The sequence below is a fragment of the Rattus norvegicus genome, chromosome 1 (assembly GCF_021556685.1).
Source record: "Rattus norvegicus strain SHRSP/BbbUtx chromosome 1, alternate assembly SHRSP_T2T, whole genome shotgun sequence".
NCBI lineage: Eukaryota > Metazoa > Chordata > Mammalia > Rodentia > Muridae > Rattus > Rattus norvegicus.
The window spans coordinates 24,635,688-24,653,009 of record NC_141534.1 but is presented as its reverse complement, the minus strand read 5'-3'; the positions used below and the strand labels follow the sequence as shown (position 1 = coordinate 24,653,009).

At 42.5% G+C, this 17,322-nt stretch overlaps 1 long non-coding RNA gene across 1 annotated transcript; it reads right to left on the bottom strand.

Moving 5' to 3' along the window:
* Positions 1–3,144: 3,144 nt before the first annotated feature.
* LOC148006886 (uncharacterized) lies at positions 3,145–11,053 on the bottom strand. The gene is made up of 3 exons (XR_015644856.1): positions 10,912–11,053; positions 9,061–9,123; positions 3,145–3,860 (listed from the first exon to the last, which is right to left on the bottom strand). It is a non-coding gene; the product is annotated as an uncharacterized LOC148006886 (long non-coding RNA).
* Between the last annotated feature and the right edge of the window lie 6,269 nt (positions 11,054–17,322).

Here is a 17,322-nt window from a genome sequence, read left to right as displayed (position 1 = left end):
TGAAAAGAACAAAATATCCATGTTCAAAGGTAACGGATCTTAACTCACTCAACAGACTAAAAGATGTCAAGGAGACAATTTAGTTATAAACAAGTATTTGTTTCTAAAGCTGATGAAATGACACATTTGTGTCAAGATTTATAAAAAGACGTAAAGAAGCAGACAACATTAGCAGTGCAGAACAGAGAACATTATCACACATCCAGCAGTATGATATTACACAACCAGGAGACAACATTTTGGCAATAAATTTAGAGATTATATCAAAAGGACACAATCCTCAGAAAATAAAAATACTGAATCAAAATTTAAAAAAAAAAAACTGATTCAAAAGTAAGAGGAACCCCCACCTATGCCTTTAAGTGCTTATTCCTGTGAAGGCAAAGGAGCAGAATGCTGGCACCGCCATGCAGGCTCCCACACTTGTTCCCATTTGTCCCTCATCCCATGAGAATAGTCACCCCCTGTGCTTACTGCAGACACTCCTGTCCAGGGTTAAGACACTGCTAATGCCCAGTCAGCTCCTGAGTGCCACATTCTGGGAACGTCTGGGCCTCCTAAGACTACCTCTGCCCATGTGATAGAATGAGTCCAGACCTCCTCAGTCTCGGGAGGCCTGCTCCAGATGCCCAGCTGTCCCCTGTGGACAGTTACTTCCATGTCCTGCAGGAGCAGCACAGGGGACTCTTGACCTGGCCTGCATTCCTGGCACTCCAGAGCTATCTTACTTCTCAGAGGCATGTTCTGAACCAGAGCCAATTCCAGGTCAGAGTCCTCCCCTCTCCATGCTGCTTCTGCGTGGTGAGCGACTTCTTCAGAGAATCCAGGACAGACACCATGTGGAAGATGGCGAGGGGCAAAGGTGGAGAAAACGTGACAGCTGAGAGAACTGTGGGCCAAGAGTCTCGCTCCCCACTCCACACAGGACAAATATCCCACAGACCACAGTTTTGACTTACAGGATCTATCTCTGATATATTAGAACTTGCTTAATTGCATATAGCCTTAAACAAAATATAATTCAACTAAACAGTGTACACATTGTCCTTGGTGGCTACAGGAATGTCTGTATCTTTGTGCATACTAGCTACAAATTATGTGGATCTTTCCAAAAACCTGATCCAAACTCTTTATCTTATCTGCGGTGCGTGGGAGAACAGGGAAGCTCATCCAAAGGGCTTGGGTCTTCATGTTTATGGTGTGGTGTGAGAGGTCAGGATTAAATTTAGAAGCAATTTAAAGATATGAGAGCTGTAACTTTTATGGTGGAAGGATATCATAGTGATAGGAATGAAGACATGGTGTGAACACTAAGTATCATTTAAAACTTTATTTAAACTGTCTGAGAGTAGACACATTTCAAAACAATATGCAAAGTAAGAGCCTTTTTCCCTAAAAAAGTAAGAGGAAATGATATTACATCAAATGTAAGGCAACCCAATTTTAGAAATTTTGATATATGAAAAATGTATTCATTTTAATCAAAACAAACATTCTGTTGATTTCATTAAAACATATGTTACACATCTATAATCCTAGCACTGAGGAAGCTGAGGCACTCTTGAGAGTTCATGCTCACAACTAGTCTTCACCAGACACTGAGATGATACTATCTTAACATGGTGTGGGGATGGAGGAGGGAGAGTTTAAAGCACTTTAAAATTATAAATTCAGGTACCATGAGAAGGAAATGCTATAGTACAGAAAAAGGAGACTGCCCCATTCATCTATCCATGCATTCATCCATTCACCCACCCATCCATTCATTCATCCACCCATGTACTCATCCATCGATACATCCATCCACCCACCCACACATCTACCCAACTATCTACCTACCCATCCATCCATCCATCCATCCACCCACTCACCCACCCATCCACCCATCCATTCACTCACCCACCCATCCATTCATCCACCCATGTACTCATCCATCCATCTACCCACCCACCCATCCATCCACCCATCCATCCATCCACCATCCATCCATCTACCATCCATCCATCCATCTACCCATCCATCCATCCATCCATCCATCCATCTACCCATCCATCCATCCATCCACCCACCCACCCATCCATCCATCCACCCATCTACCCACCCACCCATCTACCCATCCATCCATCCATCCATCCATCCACCCATCCATTCATCCATCCACCCACCCACCTACCCACACACCCATCCATTCATCCATCCATCCATCCATCCATTTTTATGTTGTGTCCTTCTATACTGCTTGAACTTCTTATCCAGACCATGTATCAGGTGGTGTGTGCAGGTGCATGATTCTGGTTCACACAGCGCTATTCGTGAATGTGTCAGTCACTATTTTTTTTTAAAAAATATAAACAAATAGCTTTGTGGATGCTGCCTTTAGTCTGCATGGCAAACATAATTCATGGAAGGTCAAGGCCATTTTCCACTTGTGCTGCAACTGCACATTCCTACCTGCTGGGAAGTAGACCCAAGCTTCCTGTGGGTTGTGTTGATTCAGCTTGGTCATCTGAAGTAACCCAGCGCTAACAGTTGGAGTGGAATACTGCTGCTTTGGTCAGGGGCTCTGCTGGTGGCACTTTGTGGTATGTGGTGTTAATTGTGTTCCTTTTATACAATATCAGTGATTGAGTAGAAAGAGTTGGCGGTGAGTGTCAGCCAAGATTCAGGATAGAGATGGCTCCCTTGGAGTTGATCTGGTATCTCACTTGGGGGAGGAGAACACCCAGATCCAGGTCAGCAGGCTAAAGGTTTGTGGGCAGAACATGGGCCAAAGAAGGCTGCAGAATCCAGGAAGTGGCCTGCTTTATTACTCATGCATCCTGCTGCTTCTGAGAACATTCTGTACCGTGTACAAAGTTGGCTTAGTACAAATTCCAAGGCCATTTTCTTAATCATGTAAAATCTCATTCTCAGAGTAGGCAGATAAGTAAGTTGATAGTTAAACATTTGTAAACCAATACATTCCAGAAAAGTCTGCCCATTGGCCATGTGGCCAAAGGACACCACAGTGCTTTAGTCAGTGTAGAGAACAGTGTTCTCAAGTGTACTAGAAAAATAAACTCGTTTGCTTCTTCCTTTGTTCAAGAAATAAGTTGTTGAGGGCCTACCATGTGCACTGTGCTATACTGAGAACACACATAGCTGAGAACAGACAGGTATTTACTGGGAGCACACATTCCTTGCTGGCTAGTAAATGCTGTGGGGTTCACATCTGGATGGTACAGCGTGTATATATCATCATTATGCAAAAGAATAGAAAGTATGTGATGTCATTTAGTGCATTAAAAGTATCCCATAAAACATGCATTTTGTTTAGAAGACAGGCATAAAATATACTAATTGTTTTTCAGCTTTATTAAGGTGTGTTCACAAAGAATATATATATCTACTACATGATGTTTTACTATATGTATTTGGGAGCTGGAGATATGGGTCTGCTGCTCTTACAGAGGACCAGTTTGATTTCCAGTACCTACATGGTGGCTCTCAACCATCTGTAACTCCAGTTCCACCTTCTGGTCTCTTTCAGGATCCTTGGAGAAGCCAGGCATGTAAGTGGTGCACAGACATATATGCAGGCAAAACATCCAAACACATAAAATAAATACAAAATAATGAAGTAAATAAAAGCTTTGAAAAACACTTATTCGTGTGTCTTAATCAAGAGAGTTACCACACATGACCAAACTCAATGAATGTTATTGATCTCAGTAAGCCTGTTCCCTGGGCTGTAGTTTGGTGAGATGTTTGGTAGGGCCCACGGGATCTTCCATTCATTCGCTCATGCGCATTGCTGATTCCCATGGGATCTTCCATTCACTCGCTCATGCACAATGCTGATTCCACCGCAATGCACTGTTCTGCGGGAGGAGAGCCACAGATACACAGCATTTACCTACATGACATTGCAGCTCTGTTTCACATTTTAAGCATGGGGCGAAGGTTCGGGGCGGGGGGGGGGGGGTGTGTGGAGAGGATCATGTCACATCAACATTTGCTGTGGCCCTCCCCAAAACTGACCAGCAGGGTTGAAACACCCTCACCCTCATGTGGTTCTGAAGCATCAAGACGAAAGGAGACCTGCACACACCGAAGAGGCATTGCTCCGTCCCCTCTCCCCCGCAGCCTTCGCAAAGCATTAATCTGCTCAGTTTCTACAGATTCGCTTGCTCTGGGTGTTTCATTCTATGAAACACCTGTCACCTGTATATCTGGTTCTTTGACATCACACGCTGTTCTCAAAGTTTCTCAATGTTGAGCATGTTGTAGGATCCACTTCTTTTTCAGGGCTAGATATGTTTTCACCGTATGCATACGTCACAATTTATCCATAAACTCTTCCGTTAATGATACATTGTCCCTTCCCCTTTCTGGCATTTTCGCCCAGTCCTCTATGAATACATACATGTATGTGTTTGTTTCCAAACCTGGGTAGATACCCAGAAATTAAATTGCTGAGTCATATGGTAATTCTATGTTTAATATTTTGAGGGAAAAGACATGTAATGTAAAGGCAAACAGGTAATATAGATTATTGTAGAGCAAGGAAACACTTTTTTTTCTTGCCTTTCTCTGCCTGCTGCCAACCACATCCCTATGGCTCCTTTGAACCTGAACAAAATTGGGACTTTCACCCCAGCTCGACCTCCTTAGATCAGATGCTTGCCAGCAGTGAGCACTAACGAGTAAAAAGGTGCTGAGTTCCAATCCCAGAGAACGGGAGCTGAACTGCTTTCTAGCCCCAGCTCCCACCATTTGTTTTGGGAGCCTGTTGCTGTTAGCAATCCCTGAATCAGTCATGTGAAGAGAGCCATTAGCTGAGGTTAATTAGTGCCACCGAAATGTAAGTAATGAAAGAACATGAGTCATGCTGTAGTGTGCTTTTATGGCGGTTATGAAGGGAGGGTAGATCAAATGTACAAATCTAGACTGCAGGGAACACTGAGCTTCTGAATCATATGTCCCACCGAATGTGTTCTTAACGTAACCGTTCCAGGGCTCTGGCTGAACTGCTCTTCCTGGAACCCAGCAGTGACCTCCCTTCACCTGTTGCAAACCCAACCCCAGCACTCCTGAGGGAGGGGAGGGAAGCAGGCACACCTTCAGTTCAGGGCTACACTACAGCTTTGGACCGTTTGTCCTGCAGCCCTTCCATTGTGGTTCTCTGTAACTCGGAAGCCTGTGTGACAAAGCTTGGTAGCGCGCAGAGAGTGCTTAGAGTGCAATGCCCGAGAGAGAAAAGGTGGCAGTTTACCATCCACAACCTGTGTGCTTCCCAGAGACAAGCCCGTGCTGCCTAATCCTGATACACGTTATGTTAGTCATTAGTAAATTACTCAATTTCCTTGTCTACCCACAACCTACTTTAAATGTCACATGGCTACTGACAAGAATCAGGATTAACTTTGTTGTCAGAAGGGTACATGGCAGAGGGGGCTTGGCACATCTGTCCACAGTTTTGACATGGCTACAGGTGTGGGGCCAGGAGTGGAGGTTAGGTAATGGCTTAAGAGTCCCTTGGCCTGACTCCTGCTTCCTGCTTCAAGCTAGCAGAGTAAGCCCACCCCCCCAACCCAGTCACTCAGGTCTGCATCTGTGTGAACAGTACCTGTCCCATGACATCATTTTGTGCCAAGTTTCTAGAAGAGTAGTTGCCAGGTTAGTGTTACATGGGGGAAACAAGCAGGCGACAGTGAGCCGACCTAGAAGTGGATGGATCCTTCGGGTCTCCGGAGGAGGAGGTCTACATTCTGTAAGATTTCAACTGTGTGTGCAAAGGTGGCATCAGAGCAGGAAGGCCCAGCGGCCCTCTTGTCCTGTTCCTTGTTCATTCCAGCCAGTGCTACCAGTATCAGCAGGACTTAGCCTGCGTTTCTCTGGACATATTTATCCTAGTCTAGCATACAATTCTCTAGGCACACCTTTACCAGATGCCAGAGAAAAGAATTATTCCTTACACGGGCTACTTGTCTGTCAAATAAACAGACCACCCTTGACATTGAGTAAGTTCGCTTAGCCTTTCCAAGACTCAGTTTATCTGTTTAAAGGGAAAAAACAAGGTCTCGGCTCACTTGAGCACCATGGCCCTCAACAACCAACAGACAAACAAAAACAGTCTGATTTACTGTGGATAACATTGTGGCTGCAGCTTATCTGACACCTCGTTCACTTGTGTGTAGAAAGAGCTGAGTGTAAATCATGAGGGACTCACACCCGATACGGTGGCTGCTCTCCTCTGAGGCTTCACACTGCATCATCGTGAGAGGGGCTTTCTAAACCTGTGAGACGGCCAAGAATTCAATGTGGTCCACAAAACTTGCCATCTCCACTGGAATACTTATGAATCTCATCATTATCTCCCCACCCCCCCTTCACAACTATCTAATGTCCCACATGCCACCTAGCTGGAAGGAGGAGCAAAGTTACTGCTGTGCGACAGAGAACTAGAATGTGTTTAGGAGACTCTCGACCTTGTTTCTACTCCACGAGCTCACTCCTGTTTTGATTGGTTTGCACTCTGTGATTCACACTGTATCGCTCCAAGTGAAGGAAGGCAGAGCTGTGATCCATCTTACGTGGGCAAGGATAACAGGGATGTTTGCAATGCCATTGAATCCCACAGTGAGGATGCAGAACACATTGCAAGTCCTATGACAGACACCACATTAGAGAAAGGACAGGCTCTACAGTCGAGTTTTGAGGACCTGCCACACCTTGATGCTTCTGCCTCTAAAATGATGAGATTGTTGAGAAATTAAAACAGAACTGTGGCTTCTGGACTCAGTGCACTCCATGGTGCTGTACTGTATGTTGTCTTAGTGGATGCTACCCTCTCCCCCTCCTCTGTCTGTCAGCACCTGCAAGGGTGAAGGTCACACAGTAAGGGCTGCACTGCTTCCCTAGGGCTGCCATGACAATGTACCACCAAACAAGATGCCTCACAACAGAAGGTCATGGATCCCAGGTCTTGAAGCTGGGAGGACTGGGATACAGCAGAGTTAGCTCCTTCTGAGGGCCATGAGGGGAGTCTGCTCTCACATCCCAAATAATTCCGTGCATCATGACATTTTATAGTTCTTTTGGATGAGTCATCTAAACTCTTCTTCATGCTCCTGTGATATTCTCCCTGATCTATTTGATGAACACAAATAGAACCTGCTAGCTACAATCCAAAAAGAGGTCCCTCCCCAGGAATCAACCATCCTTGAATAATTTCTTCTTCTTCTTCTTCTTCTTCTTCTTCTTCTTCTTCTTCTTCTTCTTCTTCTTCTTCTTCTTCTTCTTCTTCTTCTTCTTCTTCTTCTTCTTCTTCTTCCTCTTCCTCCTCCTCCTCTTCCTCCTTCTTCCACTCTTCCTCTCTCTCTCTCTCTCTCTCTCTCTCTCTCTCTCTCTCTCTCTCTCTCTCTCTCTCTCTCTCATAGGTATGTCTATCTGTCTCTGGGCCTAAATTCTAAATTCTCATTTTCATAAGAACATCAGCCATATTGAATTATGCTCCATTCAATAGCTCGATATGACTGTCTTGCATGGACAAATATTTCCAATAAGGTCACATTCATCATCCCTAGAGGTTAGGCCTTCAAATTTTAGGAGGGAGTAGAAAACAATTTGACCATGACACTTGCAACCATTGCTGGAGAAAGCGTACCCACACACACACAAAGTACAAACCACACACACATGCACATACAGACACACACATATACACATGACACACACACATACACATCACACACACACACACACACACACACACACACACACACACACACACAGAAGAACACAAAACAATACAATAGCACCGCATCAATGCCATTACTATAGACAGGGCACTGCCAGTAGCAGAGGCAGTGGAAATGGTTTGGCTATGCTCTTCAGATTCTGTCTTCCAAATCTTGTGTGATTGTCTGCTTGGTAGAAACCAGGCTTACAAGGAAATAGTGCTGCTGTAAGGAAACCTGAGAAATGACAGGTCTTCAGATCTTCAGCCACCCTAAAATCTGCTGCAAGAGGATCGAGATGGAGATGGCTGAGCTAAGATAGAGTTGGGCACCCCAATCTGTATTCTCTTCTCCTTGGGAGAGCAGAGGTTTGTAACACGCGATGTGAAGATTCATGAGACAGTGGAGTCCAGTTACAGGATTGTTAGCCGGTAGTGAGCTACTCTCAGTCCTGGGAAGACATTAATAAAATGTCTTCAACTAACCCTACTTTTGGTCCAGGAATTTAAGTACTTTAAAAAGGGTGATTTTTTTTTCTTCTTACCAATGATAGTATATTAAGTCTAATGTCTTGAAATGTGTCAGAGCCTAAGCTAACCAGAGTGTTGGGACAAAGGGAAGGAAAAAGGCAAAAGCAGCTTTCAGTGTGCACCTGGGTGGCCCATGCTGCTCACTTCCAGATGGGTGCCTCTGCTAACCTGGTATTTTCACTTTGTTTTATATCCTAGACTTCTTTCATGCTGTGGCAGGTGTTGTTCTTGAAACTCAAGCCTGGCTATGCCAAAACCACCTCTCACGTCCCTGCTCTGGTTGCTGTCACTGATGGACTTCTGTTGCCACAGAAGGACGTGTTGGGCTTTTAAACCTCATGACTCGTCTGTTCTGTTCGTTAACCGCAGCTATGCTGTAACTGCTCCCTAGCTCCCCTGAACCTCTACAGGTAGCTCAAGTCATGATAATACATTCAAACTGAACAGCCATCCACTGATTCATTCTGGTGCTACAAAGAAAACAAAACAAAGCCAGCATAAAGGCCACAGTGAAACCTGGGTTTTACTTTATAGTAAAACTTGATAGCTTTCAAACTTAGAACTTGGGGTTTTAGCAACCAGTTCAGTTTGGTTTGATTTTCTTGTGCTCAAGAACAATCAAGTCCAAAGTCCTACCTGTCTAAAGACAAAAATATCCTCATCTCTAGTATTGCCTCACTATTTCAATGGAAGGAGGAGAAGGAGAAAGAGAAGGAAGAAAAAGAAGGAGGAGAGAGAAGGAGGAGGAACAGGAGAAAGAAGAGGAGATACCACCAAATGAGTAAAAATGAAATATTTAGAATGTTTACCTTAAGTCGGGTCACACAAGAAAGAGTGGATTGAATCCCATTGCACCACTACTTAAATGGCTTCTGCTGGCAACCAAAACAAATGACCAGAAATAAATTATAATTTTAAATGCAATGTCAAATTATAAGAAGCAAAAGCGGATGAAACTGTAATATAGAGCCCCATTTATCATCACAGTGGAAAGCCTTGATAGTTGTTACTGACTTATTAAACCATGAATCAAATATATGCAATATCTGAGTAACAAAATTCACAAGCTGGAAGTAATGAACATTTATATAACAAAGTACCCAACCACTAGCGGACAGAAATTCTTTTTAAGCACAAACTTCTTACAGTGCTCTAGTTACCAAGCAAGTCTCAGTAAACTTTCTGTGGCGGGCATTCTCCAGGTCATGCAAATAAACTGAAGACATGTTATGTGCACATAGAGAGAACTACATTTAAATAATATTTAGATATATTACTTGTTAGAGCAAGGATCCATAACAGATATCTAAACTCAAACAGCCTATTAACAAGGAAAGCTCTACCCTTAACAGGAGCCTGTGGAAGACAGACCAGAGAAACCGTGCTGCTGGGGGTAACATTGAGAGGGAAGATACACTGTGAAACTGACTAGTAATGAGTCACTAACTTCTATTATAACCAACTTCCATCTCCTGCCTTCCTCTGTAAGGTGCTCTGGTCTGCCAGTCAACCTTTGTGCATGTGCTCAAGACTTAGAACGTTTATAAGGGTTACATAATGAAGAATGAAGGCAGACACTTTGTCTGGGAAAATCAAAAACCTGGGTTGCAGGGAGGAACAGTGCCCCCCTTCCTACTCTTCAAGGGGCAAGCTGGCTGATGTGTACAGAGTGGCTGCATACTATGGTTTGTGTCTAGTTCCCCCATCCCCAAGGGTTCATTCAAGTGCTGGAAGTTTGGTCCCCACTGTGACTGTATTTCAAGAGAAGGCTTTGTGTGAGATCCTGACTCCATTGGTGACACAGCATATTGAGAGGGATACTGCAGCTCTCGGGGAATTCCAGAGTGTCCCTCTCCAGTGGGTTGTTACTAAAAGGTAGCACTTTTTGTTTTGAATACTATATTTATATAACTTTTCATAACTAAAAGTATGAATTATACCTAGTTGCACATAGGCACATAGCAATCTAATAGACAAACAGCTCCTTTCCTCCTCCCACACAAAACACAGACTTGCACCTTTGTCTTTCCTTGCCACATTTTGTGATGAGGCATAGTTAAGGGATGAGTCTTTAGAGGAGTTTTGTTCTGATCTGCTACGAGCAAAGCCTCCAAAATGAAAAGGCAGAGTGGCGGCCCTTACTTCCTGAGATGCTGCTTGCCATCGTTGTTATTTATTGATGGTCCCTATTTACTAAGGTGCTGTTCACTGTGGTTGTCGTTCAGTGTGAATGTCTAGACCATTCTTAAAGGCCAAGTATGTGATGTGAATTGAAAACCCTGACCACAGTGCTAGTTCATTTTTCTTCACATGGCCCACATGAAAAGGTTTTACAACTCTAAGAAAAACACTTCATCAGCTTGGAGCACAGCACCAATTATCCCCTCCTAAAACTGCAGGTAAGAATGTAGCCCAAAGGGGTCATCCTCTGTCACAATTTCCCTCAAAATTGAGACAGTTCATTCTACAGTTCTTAAGCAGGAAGGTAAACAACTTAAAATAACTTCAGGAAGTCTCTGAAACCAACCAAATTCACTAGACCTCCTCCATCCCACAGTAAACAAAGCCAAGTTGCTAAGACTCATTTTCAGACAAGCCTCGCTGCAAAGATTTTTAGACCAGACAAGCTGCCTGGAAGAAGCAGAGACCTACAGAGCTACCTTGAAGCTTGAAGAGGTTTAGACCAGTCACTTGGACAGAGCACTCTCCAACTTGTTGAGCTGCCTGCAGGCTGTACAGGGTCTTCTGAGTTCCCAGTTTTTGTGAACTGTCACCCATGCTGGACTGGTGACCTTTGGTAACACAGCTGTATTTGGGTCATTTCTGCTTATGTAAGTAACCCCTCACCCCATATTCCTGTAAGTAGCCCCAATAAAAATCACTGGCTCACCACGTTGGACTTTGGTGGTCTCTGTCCTTGGGTCAGTGATGGGCTCCCTACCTGAGATGAATGGACATGTGCACTGTGCTTCCACAGGAAAAGTTCTGCCACACAACAGGTCACCAGAATGTATTTTAGGCCTTTATAGAGAGGGGCTATTTTTCCTTTTATTTTCCTTCTAATCACTACCATCTCACCTCTAGTTGCTCATCCCCAGCTGCTCACCTCCAGCTGCTAGTCCCCAGCTGCTCACCCCCAGCTGCTCACCACCAGCTGCTCACCTCCAGCTGCTCACCCCCAGCTGCTCATCTCCACATGCCTATATTCTGCTTTTTCAAGCTTGTCTCAAATACCTCACCCCTTTGCTTATGAAGGAGGAAAAATAATGTTCATTTAAATGACTCAGTTTCAGGAATAAAAGCAAAACAAATGGAAAGGAGAAAAGAACATTTACAAGAATTCTGAACCTGTCCAGAATCCCTGAAGGACAGGAGAGGTATGGAAGAATGGCATAAAGAAATCATGACTAAGGCTTACCCAGATTGTAGGGGAGAGATGGACACACAGCATCTTTTTTATGTCCATATATGCAGGGTTTACTAAAATTGGTCTTTGGATCAACATACGGACTGTTTCATAACCTTGAACATAAACTTTGACCTCAGATAAATGGGGCAGATACAATTGTACAATTGCTACATCTCCCAGACTGAATGTTACCTTTTTAGGGTCTTGATAAGTTGCACAGAGTAGCTTCAAACACACTGTAGCCCAAGCAAGCCTGTGATTCCCCCTGCCCCAGCTTCCTGAGACTGTGCTACAAGCCTGAGTCACTAAGTTCTCCTCCTTTGATATTCATTGTCTCCTTGTTCATCTGTCTGCCACTAACTGGGAAACTAATCCAAGGAGTAAGCATGAACTTACTCAACAAAGCCCAGGGAACAGAAGTGTGGGAAAGTTAGTACAACTTGGTCCTGGAGAATAATCTAAACTTGAGTCAATGAACAAATACGTACGTAGTGCCTACTAGGTACGCATTCTACCAGCCTCCAAAAGGGGTATGATGATGTACAATAGCACCCACTCTCTAGGAATTCCTAATCCTCTAACAGGTACTTCACATATCCATTGCATAGATAATGGCGCCTTTCCCTGTATGATAGCTGTTGCTTTTGTAGTGTCTACCGATGGTGGAACGGATGACACATCTCGTTGTATTTGGCACCGTCAATAAGTACTATTGTTCTCTCCTTTGTAGATGAGAAGATAGAGGCCCAGAACGCTCAGCCTGCTTGCCCCATGCATAGCAAGCGTGACGCTGAGGAGAAAAACAGACCGTGGACTTCCTTCGGCTTCAGTGTGTGCCTCCTATGAAAGTGAAGATGTCCTTGCTGCTGTGGGTTACATGTCCCACTACACCTGGAAGACAGACGCTGAGATGACACGTGTGTTTTCTCTAGCATGTGATTCATCCAAATAATTAAGGATGGAAGCAAGGAACACTTAATTTTAGAAAAATAGCCAACAGCCAGATGAAATTCTGCCAAGAGTGAAATCTACCCTAGAAGTTTCCCCTTCCACTCTGGAATAAGACATGCTGATCAAATACTAGCTTTAGGGCTGGGGATTTAGCTCAGTGGTAGAGCGCTTGCCTACGAAGCGCAAGGCCCTGGGTTCGGTCCCCAGCTCCGGAAAAAAGAACCAAAAAAAAAAAAAAAACCCGAAATACTAGCTTTAATTTCCCTTTTAATGCATTAAAGTGCAGTGGAATGCTTCAGAGCTTTAATGCCTTTGTTGAGAGATATATAATATCCACTTACTACATTTGTCCTTGGCAGACAACACATGTTCTTCATTGTACACAGAATGAATTGAATTCAGTAGGACATTTCTGTTGCTGTTGTTGTTGTTGTTGTTAAATGAACTAGACATTCTTTACTCTGTTTTAGACACCAATTCTTTTGGAGCAATAGCCTCTTTCCCTAGGCCTTTTCCAAAAATATTCATATAGCAAGCAGTGCCATTCTGATTTGTTGAATGGGAACTGGGATCGGCAACTTAAACATATCAATCCCAAATCTTGACTTTGAGGTTGTATTGCCCTGACTCGTGTCCCAAACATGGAGAGGGGACTGGAAAACACTGTTGCCTGTGGGCTGTGTCCCTGGGAGATCAGCATGTGCGGGTGACCAAGGATCAGTCTATAAAGTTCATTTACTTGCATGCAGGAACATACCATAGATATTCTTTCACAGACAGAGGAAGTGGTAAGTTTTTCTTCTGAAGAGATCAGCATCTGCTTGCTGCTCCATTCAAACAACTACTCTGCATAGCTCCCCTACCCTCAGAGCAAGCATATGTTTGCAGGATCATAGGCCTCTGTCCAGACAAGGCAGAGATCTGCCACTGAGTATGCTGGATTATGTTAGTGCCGACACAACAAAAATCAGGTTTATCATTAACTGCTTCTTTTCCTTTGTGATTCTTCACAGACATATTATGGGAATTTAGCCTATTTGCCTATCTAAACACACACAGACACACACACACACACAGACACACACTCACACACTCACAGGCACTTTCATATTGCCTACTCATTTTCTGTTCCCCCATCTTTCCAAATGAAAGGTTTGGCACAAGGAGCCCTTGTGATTAAAGAAATAATCGAGAGCCCGGTTTCTGGAGTGACCTGACTTCGCCTCTCAAATGGAATACAGTTTAACACAGCCAGGTACAATAAAATGCCTTTGCTCAGGCACTGAAGGGCTTTCATTAATTAGGATTTGGTTTGGATCAAGGGGAGAAGGAGGTTTCATCAATGATTGCTCTTGACACCCTTAAACAGCTTTTATGCTCTTAAGATGTGCCTAATCCTGAATTTCAAAGAACAGAAAGAATTATTGGGAGCTAGTAAACCAGAAGGGATTATGGTCTTCTTATAAATTACAACATTCGGCATTTAAAGAGATCTCTTTAAGCTCTGAAATTAACTTTTGATCTTCTTACTGGAAAAACTGTAAAAGTAAGATGTGTTTAAATTTTCCTATCCATCCACGCTATTCAGGGGAAAGTGAAACCAAGGAAGTTTACAATATTTTAAAATGCAGTGAAAAGTAAAGAGAGAGGCTGGGGCCCTTACAGATTGTATGCCGTCACGAATTTCCCTGTAGAGTTCTGAATCAAGAGGTATATTAGCTGAGAAGAGATCATTGATTTCCAGGTTCTAGTCTTCTGGGGTTTTAATTCAAGAAATATCAAACATAAACTACCAAAATGTGTAAGCCACAGATGCGCCATTCAAAATCGTTCTACTTAATGGAGGCAACAGAGGTGTAAACACTAGGCAGAAGGAGGTTGGGGGAGTCTGAGTGGAAACAAGACAAATGACGTGCTTGAGAAAGACAAGATTTAACATGACCAGGAGAGTTTTTAGAAACACTTGTACTGGCTGGTGCTTAGGGCGTGCTTAAGAAACCATTTTCTGGAGAATATTAACCAGGGAATCAAGGCAGAAGGGCTAGTTCAGGAAGTGAGGAGAAGGTTGATACTGCACAGATGAGGAGACCAAGAAAGAAGGTTGGACTGTTGCTTGAGGACAGAGTGTGAAGGAAGATGATGTTCTTCTCTTACTACTGATGTCCTTTAAAACAGGACATTTCTTAAAGCCAGACTGTTCTTCAATTTCCCCCTTTCAGGTGCACTCAAACTTTGCAAGCAATGCTTGAGTAACTGTCTTATCAGATGTTCTTTTTAACAGTTCATTAAGGCATACAAGTTTGGTGGTCTGGGCTGCTTACAAATAGGTCCTCACTATGAACTAGGAGTTAGTGTTTGAAACAACCATAGAAGTCCCTTAATACAAATTTGTGTTAGCTTCTTCTTGCTAACTTAATGTCATAAAACCACCAGAATACATCATTATAGTTCTGCAGGTCATGTGTCCAAGGTAACTTCACTGGGCTGAAATCAAGTTGTCACTAAGCTTATTCCTTCTGGAGGATCTGATGGGGGACTCTGCTCTTTGCAACTTCTTGAGTGTGTCTCTATTGGCTTGTGCCCAGCTCCCGTCTTCAAGTCCTAGCACTGGAATCCCTGCTTCCTCTGTCACATCCCTTCCCCTCCAACACTGACTCCCTATGAGTACCTTTTATAACTACAGCTGTAACTGTACTGACCCTCTCAATTCATCTAGAATAGTTTTTCATGTCAACTTTCTTAACCTAAATGTATTTGTGAAGCTCTTTATGCCATATAATATAATAGTCATAGTTTTCAGGGTTAGAAAGTAAACATACTTTGTGATGGTGTTGTTTGGCATGCACAAATTTCTATATCATACATAGAAAAGTTTGTTAGCTTGGTCTAAAGCCATGCACTAACTGTCATAAGCTAGTGACAGGGATGGGCCAATAAACTCATTGCTATTGCCGATCAGCTTTCTTCCAAATAACCATGATGTCAGCCTTTCATATTTTCCATGAGGAACTGGTACTCTTTAAAGGAAGTAAGAGTTGCTGGTCACTGAATCTGGGACTCAGCAAAAGTATCCACAGGGACACGTTGGAGCAGAGAAGGCTGCTCAGTAGGAAAGGACCATCACAGGGGAGAAAGGAATGTTCTCTGTTGCATCATGTAGACTAAGGAATTCTTCTTCATTGAATGATGAAGGAATGGAAAAGTATATAAGGGGAAAAACACCAGGAAAGGACACAGAGAAGTAAAGGAAATGTTATAGTCCAGGTGAAGTTAAAGAGAAAGAAGGAAACTCATTATATCTGTGTTGTAATGTCACAGTTGGTACACATGTAGACATACATGTGTGTGTTTTCAAATAAGTTGTTCCTACGCACATTATCTTCTTAATGTCTATATTAGAGTTTATACCACATTTTTCAATATAATTGATCAATATATGATCTGTAATGATTCATCTTCCCCCAACTAAATTCTCAGCATAGTAGCAATAGTTTACATCTTGTTTTGAACTACATAGTCCAAATATGTTCTTTATAATTGTTTTAATCATTTTAAAGATAATATATAGGATATATAATCCTATCGTTATTAGCATTTCTGTTGTAAAAGGTTTCAGGGAAAATTCAATCTAATTTTATACTTTGAAAGAAAAGCTTCAGCCAATTAAAGATGATGTTTTTTAAACTAATAAAGATAGTGATGGTAACTAAGACATAGCAAAGGCATATTGACATAAAGTTGGAAAGACAACGCAAGAAATAAGTAGAATGCTTGGGAGGAAAGGGGAGGCTTTACAAATGATTTCTAATCACAAATGGAATAAGGAAAGGAGAATACAAAATCATTCCACATTATTATATAAGAAAGCATTTCTGATCAGTGATACTAAAATAGAAACAAAAATGTTTCCTCTTTACACAAAGATAAGTTATAAAAAGATTTGGACAGCATTAACTAGGGAGAAGAGAAATTGAGTTGAAAGAATGTGGACCATTGTGATTATATTTGCTAAGAAATATTGAGTTATTTTCTAATTCTGTGTCTTATGAGTTCCCTAATTGCCTTGGGTAGAGAAACCTTTTTGCTACACTTTATAGGAAAGTTATAATCAATCAGTCTTTCTGTCTGCCTTTCCTTTTTCTGTCTCCAAATAATTCTTTTGATCCCTGAAATTCAGCATTAAGCACATTTTGAGAATGTAAAAGAAGTTTGTGGGCATTAGCAACCATTTTAATACCTGTTAACAGACTTCATATGTAATAGATGCTTCGTGAAATTATGACAGTAAATGTTATTAAGTTTGCTGGATATAGTTCATTGTATCCATGTCGACAGTCTTCAACATTTACTTTATATTTCTCCATATAATTTCTGTTCAAAATGTGTGACCTTCACTGATTCTTCCTCCTTTCTATCAGATTCTGCTTTGTAGATCAGCAACACTTTCCACCCTGTTCTGTGTTACCCAGTGGGAAAGAATCATGAGGAGACAGTAAATAAGAAGAAATTATGACCTCCCTATAAACTGAAGTACAGGTATTGAAAAATACCACTCAGTTCCACCTAACCTATGTGGTGATCCTGTTCTTCGCCAAAGGTAGGTAAAATAAGGTTTGTTTATAAATAGTGTTGAGTGGGGAATCATTAAGTACGTAGGTCCCAAGAAGATGGATGGTACTGCATTGGTCATGTGCAGATTCCACAGTCCCTG